This window comes from Mus caroli, unplaced genomic scaffold, assembly GCF_978045245.1.
Source record: "Mus caroli unplaced genomic scaffold, Mus_caroli_1 scaffold_11, whole genome shotgun sequence".
Lineage (NCBI taxonomy): Eukaryota > Metazoa > Chordata > Mammalia > Rodentia > Muridae > Mus > Mus caroli.
The window spans coordinates 106053272-106061570 of NW_028227266.1; the positions used below are offsets into that span (position 1 = coordinate 106053272).

The 8299-nt window shown below is 49.2% G+C and overlaps 1 pseudogene; it reads left to right on the forward strand.

Annotated features, from left to right (window-relative positions):
• Positions 1-422: 422 nt before the first annotated feature.
• Positions 423-568, forward strand: LOC115032082 (U2 spliceosomal RNA; annotated as a pseudogene).
• Positions 569-8299: the final 7731 nt, after the last annotated feature.

Below are 8299 nucleotides of genomic sequence, written 5' to 3' on the forward strand. Positions count from 1 at the left end.
CAGAGGCAGAGGCAGAGGCAGAGGCAGTGGCAGTGGCAGAGGCAGAGGCAGAGGCAGATGGATTTCTGAGTTCGAGGCCAGCCTGGTCTACAAAGTGAGTTCCAGGACAGCCAGGGTTACACAGAGAAACCCTGTCTCGGGGCGGGGGGAAAAAGCCTTATCACAGAGAATCAGGACTCCATTTATCAATGGTCCAGGATGCCTACTGGCCTCACTACAATGTGTGCCCATAGATCCTTGGACCACTTCAGTGTCTTTACAATAGAGTCCTCTGCCAGGACCTTCAGACTCTTAAATGCCCTGGCCCTCCTGTTTTTTCAGTTGCTACTTTCATCTAATCTTCTTTTACCCTCTCCACCCTTTAGAGCTGTCTCCTAACTATCCCCCATCCAGGAGTAATCTCCATTATTAGACTTTCAATGATCGCTTCTCGGCCTTTTGGCTAAGATCAAGTGTAGACTTTCAATTGAAATTAAAACTGTGGGTTGTTTTGGTTTTGTTTTGTTTTTTTTATTTTTCTCATGTGTTTTCATATTGAATTCTCCCAAGAACCCTGGGAGCATCCTCATGGCCATTTACAGGCAATAAAAAAGAGAGCCCAAAGAAAAGCGGCTTGTCTAAGAGTACACATAACTACCAGGTGGTGGCAGCACACTCCTTTAATCCCAGCATTCAGGAGCCAGAGGCAGGTTGATCTCTGAGTTCAAGGCTAACCTGGTCTACAGATGGAGTTCCAAGACATTCAGGGCTACACAGAGCTTGAAACAAAGCAAACAGACAAATGGAGTGCATGTAACAGCTGGTCCCAAGAGCTCCAGCATTTCCTGGCAAGAGCCAGTCTTCAAAGAGCTGGACTTGGAAATTCTGCAGCACCTTGAGTAGGAAGTGCCCCATCTAGGACTGAATGAGAACAGATCTGAAAAGCCGTAGAACATACTTTGGGAAGAGAAGTTCTCTCTTTCCCCTTACCAGTGCAGGGCACAGCCTGTACCTTTTTTTTTAACTCATGTCTAGATACAGAGAATCCCAGGGGCTTCTTGAATGGTGAAGAATGCAAAGGCTGCTCATGTCATTGGCAACCACTAGCAAGACAGACCCCTAGGGTTGGCTGTGGACCTAAAGTCCCCACACCCAACAGTGGAATAGCATCGTCCATCGCATTTGTTACTTTTCTCGGTGCTGTGACAAAAGTTGATGCCATCTCACAGCTGGGGGCTGCCTTCCCTTGCGGCTGGAAGGCGTGTTAGCAGGACTGGCCACAATCATGAAGCAGAAGGGATTAACGCTGGTTGTTGACTCACTTTCCTCCTTTTATTCAGTATAGCAGCACAGCCATGGAACACTGCTGCTCGCATTTATAGTATGTCTTCCCACCCCAATTAACTAATCTAGAATCTCCCATCAGGCCTGCCCATGTTTCCATGGTGATACTAAATCCCATAGCTGATAACCAAGACAAACCATCACACCCATAAAACCTCCTAAACTCCTCTGAATTCACAGTGCCCTTACCTCCTCCAGGCAATGTCATATGGGAATGTTTACTCCTTGAAGCTGGCTCTCGGGAGGAAAGCCGCCTGGACTGTCAGAGCCACAGGACAAAAACCTTCTAAAATCAGGCCCTGAAAGGCAGGTGTAGGTGGAGTGGCTGATCTGTGGCAACATTTCGTGGTCCCCTGACAACACTCCCAACCTCTTATAGTCAGGTTCGTAAGCCTTTGCCCCGAATTAGGATCTTTGCCAAGTCCCCTCTTTCTTCTAAACCTACCTCAAGCCCTGAGATCAAGCAAAGCTGCCATTCTCTTCCCACGATCTCCAATGGCCTAGATGCCAGGAACACATCCTAGGATATCCTGTAGGAGCTGGCCAGATCATTACCCAGAAAAGGGCCTCCGTTATAGACGTTATAGACAGACTGTGGCTTTCAGCATCCCTACAGCTGACGGTGTACAGTCAGGGAGTCCTGATCACAAGCTAGGGGAAGTAGGCACTTGACTCCACCTGGTTGAGATTTTGATGTATGACTATGACTGAGAACTTCCTTATTCTAAGCTGAGCATCTCCCTACCAGGCATCCATATAACTGGGAGCTCACCAAGAGGAACCTGCCCCTCTTTCTCTGACATACTAGATCAGCACACTCTATCTTTTTTGGTTTTTCAAGACAGGGTTTCCCCGTATAGCCCTGGCTGTCCTGGAACTCACTTTGTAGACCAGGCTGGCCTCGAACTCAGAAATCTGCCTGCCTCTGCCTCCCAAGTGCTGGGATTAAAGGCATGCGCCACCACTGCCCGGCTCTATCTTTTTTTTTGTTTTAATTTATTTATATACTATACATTATAGCTGTCTTCAGACACACACCAGAAGAGGGCATCAGATCTTGTGAGCCGCCATGTGGTTACTGAGAATTGAACTCAGGACCTGTGGAAGAGCAGTCAGTGTTTTTAACCACTGAGCCATCTCTCCAGCTTTTGGTCATTTGTCCCTAGCTGAATGTCCCCTACTCAGCCTTCTCTGACCCTTCTGCCCCTATCTGTGACCTGACTCCTCAGCTGTGGGCTCCAAGTTTGGACGTGGAGTCCCATCTGTTTAACCTGCTCCAGCCAGAGCACGGGAAGCCTGTCCATTGTAGGCATCTAGAACCAGTCCATTCTATTACCCAACCGATGCGGTGTGCAGGCCTGTGTCTTGCAGGCTTCTGGGCGCTCTCTTTACAACTATGTAAAGAGAGGGTCTCTGGATCTCCCTAGCATAGCCTCCCCTGCTTTTCTTGTCTCCCTAGCAGCCTTGGCAGCCTCTTTACACAGCCTACTAGGCCTGGCAAGGAGCCTTCATAGAGAGGCCCAAAAGATGTGGGTAGCTCCATCAGACAGGAGCTCCGATGCAGCCCCTCCCTCTGAAAGACTGCCTCCGTTCAGAGGCTCTAACCCATGACTCAACGTTTTTGAATGCCATCAGGCCCCACACAGACACACATGCAAGGTGTATTTTTTTTTCTGGTCCTGTGACAAGCTGAGCGTTCTACAGAATGCTGTGTTTTACCTTTTCTAGTCTTGTAGTATAAGGGCAGGCACTGGTACCCATATAACCTACTGAGAAATGGGCCAGAGTGACCAGAGGGAGTAATCAGTCTCGAAGCAGGGTCAAAAAGGAACCCCAGGTTGTATGACTAGGGTTCTCATTTGCAGATAAAGGTCTTGACTTTAAACGTTCGTCCAGAGACACAGAAAATCACCTTTTCCTGGTAACCAGGAGTAACAACGATCAGGGGAGGGGGAAGGACAGATGATTGACACCTCAGCTAGGACGGATCTGGGAAGGGAACAGAGCATCAACCGTCTTGGGTTAGAGACAGACTTCTTTGGGAGGAGACAGTGGAGATCCATGCGCCTGGTCATGACCAAGCTGCTCAGGTTGCAGGGGCTTTGCCTGCAATATGGGCTTAACTTCTGCTTTGGAAGCTATTGGAAGAACAGAAACATAAGGGAGGCCGTGTGAGATATATCTGGCATATAAAACTTGTGCTGAAAACTGTTTCTCCTCAATGGATTGGCCTTCTTTGTGGTCCAAGACTCTTTATCCTGTTCTTCTAGAACTTAAGTCAAGGAGAATAGCCTATAAGCCAAAGTCCTACCACCGGAAAGGGAGGCTGGACCGGGATATGTACATACACTGGGATGAAAGGCTGCTTTGTGGAGGAGCTGAGAAACATGCCTCACTCTTGAACAAAGAATCTCTCTGCCAGACGTGAGAGCCAACTGACTCTGGTTTGCTGTGGACACTTTACAGTCCCTGATGCAGAGACCACCTTTGCAGAATAAAGCAGACTCACCAATATCTTCCCTGCTTTCTCCTCATGTCCATTACTCCTCTTCACCCCAACTATCTCTCCCCAAAGTGAGACCCTCCCACAAGATGGCCATGGTTACCTAGCCATCTCCGGTCTCTTTGTCAGAGTACAGGCTGTTCTCTTCTTATCCCTGCAAAAATCTGGACCCTCTAAGGGTCGGCGCAGTAGAAGAAAGGATAACCTGGAGGTCATTTTGCCCTATCAGAGCCCCGCACTCCTGTCCTCTCCAGCTATGGACCTTAGAACTACCCTGCGTCTTTGTTTCTCCATGTGTAAATGGGGGCTCGTAGTGCTTGCCTTGAAGGATTTGAAGATGTATTTTGATAACGTCTAGTTCAGTGGTCCATAAACTTTTTTTAGAGCACATATTTTCACGCTCAATTTAAATCTCAAGAGAAATCCCAGTATATAAAATAGCTCTGCTGGCAGCAGCGGAGGCGTGAGGCAAGGAGCTAGGACTCCTCCAACCAAATGCTGGGAGTTCAGCGAGTCCAACATAGCCGAGACCCGGTTCCAGCTCTGACAGCCAGCTCTGGAGGGCACTGGAAATGCCACAGCAGCAAGAGGAGGTGGGTGGTTTGTTTGACAAACTGGCATCAAAGACGGGTGTATCTCTAGGAGAGACAGAGGTGAGGAGTAAGGGTGGGAAACGTGGCAGACACAAGAGTGCCCTTCAAACTCCCTACAGGCAGATGAAGGAATGAGAGGCTTCTCTCCATGGCTGCCTCTCAGCTGTTCAATGGACGTGTTCCCTGTTCTCACAGAAAGCCTTGCCACACCCTGCATCTGCTAGCTGCAGTGCCCTTTGCCTAATTTCTCCATCTAAATCTGGCTTACCCTTTGAGATCCCAATGTTACTACATCTCAGAGGCCTTCTGTGATTGTCTACAACCAAGACCAGAAATAGCGTTTCCTTTCACTGCCTCCTGCAGCAAGCGGGCGGGGAGAGGATACAGAAGCTAAGAGCATGGGACTCAGTTTCTCCATCTATTGAGCAGGAATATGAGAACTAAATTAAGTGACCCAGATAAAGTCCAGCACACAGTAGGCACTCTGCAAGCAGAAACTGCTCATCATATGTGGCTGCACCCTCTTTTAAGTTCTGACACATAGTAGGTATGAACAAAATGCTTATCGAGGCCTCACCTCTGTGTTCACTAGCATCCTGAGCCTCAAGAAACTGGTCCCCTTGAGTTAGCAGCTATATTTGGCTGGGAGGGGACAGAGGAAATAGAGAACGAGAATTATCAGAATGCCAGGCAGTTGGACTCAGCTAGCAACCAATAGTGGTGACCACGTCTTTTGGGGGGTTCAACTACCCACAGCCTTCCTCCACCCTTGTGGGAGGGTTTCTCCTATTTAATAGATAAGAAACTAAGACCTAGCAAAGCTCATGGCTTACCTGAGACCACAAAACATTCTCCCTGTCTATCAACTGGTGGCAACGCATCTGCCAGGCTGCTGGAATAATCTTGTTCTGCTGAATCAACATCTTATTTTACTGATAGGAAACCTCAAAAACGAGTACAGTCTTGACCAAGGGCTAAGTTCAGGTCCAGTTAAGTGTAGACCCCATCCTACATATTGGATATGAGGTGGGCTTCCTGCCTGCTGATTTTGATTCCAACGTGTGAGCAGGCCGGCTACTCAAAGGGACAAACGGAGGAATTTTATACTTCTGGGCTGGAAGGCTGCTGTGAGAATCCACGAGAGCTACAGAGGCTCAAGCTAAGACAACCATGTCTAGGGACAGCTACACAGTTCCCACTGCACCCTCGTGCCTTCCAGAGGCAATTTCAAGAGGCCAGAAAACATTGAGACCCCTGCAGAGGCTGAAGCAAGCTGCATTTGGAGGCTCAGTTCTGACGCTGCAGTGGAGGGGCTGAGGCGAGGGCGAGGGCGGAGAGGAGCTGGTATAGAATAGCAATGAGCCAGCCTGCTGGAAGCCAGCCAGCCTCAGGTTCTGAGGACAGAGTCAGAGCTCCCCCCACTCCCCAGCTCCTGCAGAGAGAGAGAGAGAGAGAGAGAGAGAGAGAGAGAGAGAGAGAGAGAGAGAGAGAGAGATCACATACACATGCATGTCTCTCTCTTTCACACACACACACACAGAAAGAGAAAAAGATCTATCACACACAGATGCACCTCTCTCACACACATACACATGCCATATCTCTCTGTCACATACACACCTCATCACTAAAAGCTCCTAAAGAAGCCACCACGTGAACTATGTATAATAAACGCCTGTGTTTTGATTAGCTCGTGAGACTATATGGCTGGTTCATGTCTTAGCTCATCTAATACCTACCATCAGATTGTGGTTTTCCATTGTCCATTTCACAGGTAGCTACACTGAGACCCTGGTTTCCAATCTCCCGGTCCTGGCTTGTGGGAACTTCTTCTAATGCCAGAAGTCAGAGGGTCAAGCACTGAGTTGGGTTTATCACTGAGTCAGATGTTTTCATGGGATCGTGGAAGTGGCCAAAGAGACAGAGGAGATAGAGGAATAAGCTTCCTCGTCTTCTTTGACTTAACTGGCCCTATAGTACCTCTTCTCTAAGAGCCACAAAAGAGGGCAAGCATGGCTGGCCAAGTGTGACTGACTAAACAATCCTCCCTCAGGCCCAACAGGAAGTCACTAGATCTGTAACACCCATTCCAAAACTACTACAGTGATGGTCTTACCTGTGGAAAAAGTGGGTACAGCAGAGAATCAAGGCCAGTCCCAAGGAGAAACAGATGGAGCTGGCAGGCAGTATCTGGTCCCAGCTATTCTGCTCTTAAACCCTGAATCTATCAGAAACCCTTCCTGTCCCCTAAACTCTCTTTGATTTAAACCGCCCATGAATTTTCTTCCTGGACCACATGAAGGCCAGGATTCAATTATATACATTTGTGTAGTGTAGTACTTTCAGGGGAGTGCTTGATACGCAGTGGATGTCCAGTCCCTCTTAGCCACCCTCTGCCCTCTCTCCCATGAATGTAAACTCCTTGAGGTGAGAACCCCCGCCTGAAGCTGTTACTGACACCTACTCTGTACCTAACACAAAACTTGGGCATAGTGGGAACTCGACAGCCAAAGTGAGAGAACCCGTCTAGACCTTATGTGCTATTTGTGTCTCCCTGCATGCCCAGTCTTAGAGAGCACACTAGGAATGCTGACCTGAACCGTACGTACTTGGAGACCCTCAAAGTCACTAACTGCCCTCCTCTGAAGTCCAGAGCTGCAATAAAGGCCCCCAAAGCCCACATGTTGCTACACTGAAGAGCAAGTTCTTGGAAGTGAAATTCCACAGTATCAAAGATCTGGTTTTCCAAATGCACAGTCCCAGAGGTAGAAGTGGGCCTGAACCGGACTTCCCTCATCCTCAGACCACGCTAGGTTCTCCCCACCTAAATGGATTGGAATGCCAAAGTAGCTAAAGCGGGCTAGGCTTGTGCCTTATACCCAGGCACTCTCTTAAAAACACTGCACAGGGCTGGAGATGGCTCAGTGATTAAAAGCACTGGCTGCTCTTCCAGAGGTCCTGAGTTCAATTCCCAGCAACCACATGGTGGCTCCCAACCATTTGTAATGAGATCTGATGCCCTCTTCTGGTATGTCTGTAAACATCTACAGTGTACTCAACACATATACATAAAATAAATAAATCTTTTGTTTTTTTAAGTATTGCACAAATGACACCTACTCTGATCCCCCACCACTACGAGGTAGGCACCTTCATCTGCAGTATTCAGTCAGAAAAGCTGAGGGACATGTCCAAGGTCACCAAGCTAGGAAGCAGCAGAATCTCTCTGGAGTGCTTGCCTCTGAACTTCGATGTGCCCTGCCCCCACCGCCACCCCCTACCCCGTGCCCTGAGGGAAGAGGGGCAGGTGAGGAGGAGCAAGGTCTGCTTGAGTCAGATGAGCTCTTGGAAAACTGGGAGGTTTCAGGATGGAAGCTGGGAGGAGAAATGGCACAGTGAGGGCCCCTTGAGGCTGCCCTCGGGGCTCCCAAGGGGGTGAGGGTGCTCTCTTGCTGGAGTAATGAAAAGATAGTCTTCTAGCATACTACCCCTCCCCTCGCCGATATTCACACTGCCAAATGAAACCTGGCAGCTTCTGAAAATAGCTCGGCACTGCAGCAGGCGCTCTGCCCGCCCTTCAGCAGGCTGGCACGCAGCTGGGGGTGGCCACTGTGGGCAGACGCTGGCACACACAGGGCCGGGGGTGGGTGTCACACACACAGTGCCCAGGGGCGGCACAGAGCTGGAGGCATGCGGCAGCTGCCATCTCTCGGTCCTTCTGACCTTTCTACAATGAATGAGACAGAGGTGTTGGAGTCTGCCTAGCGTGTTTACCAAGCCAGAGGCACCCTCTCCCGGCAGGCTAAAGTCACCAGCAGGGGTTGTAGGGTTGTCCTTTGAGGACTTTGACCAACTAGGTAGACAAAATGAAACCCAGGAA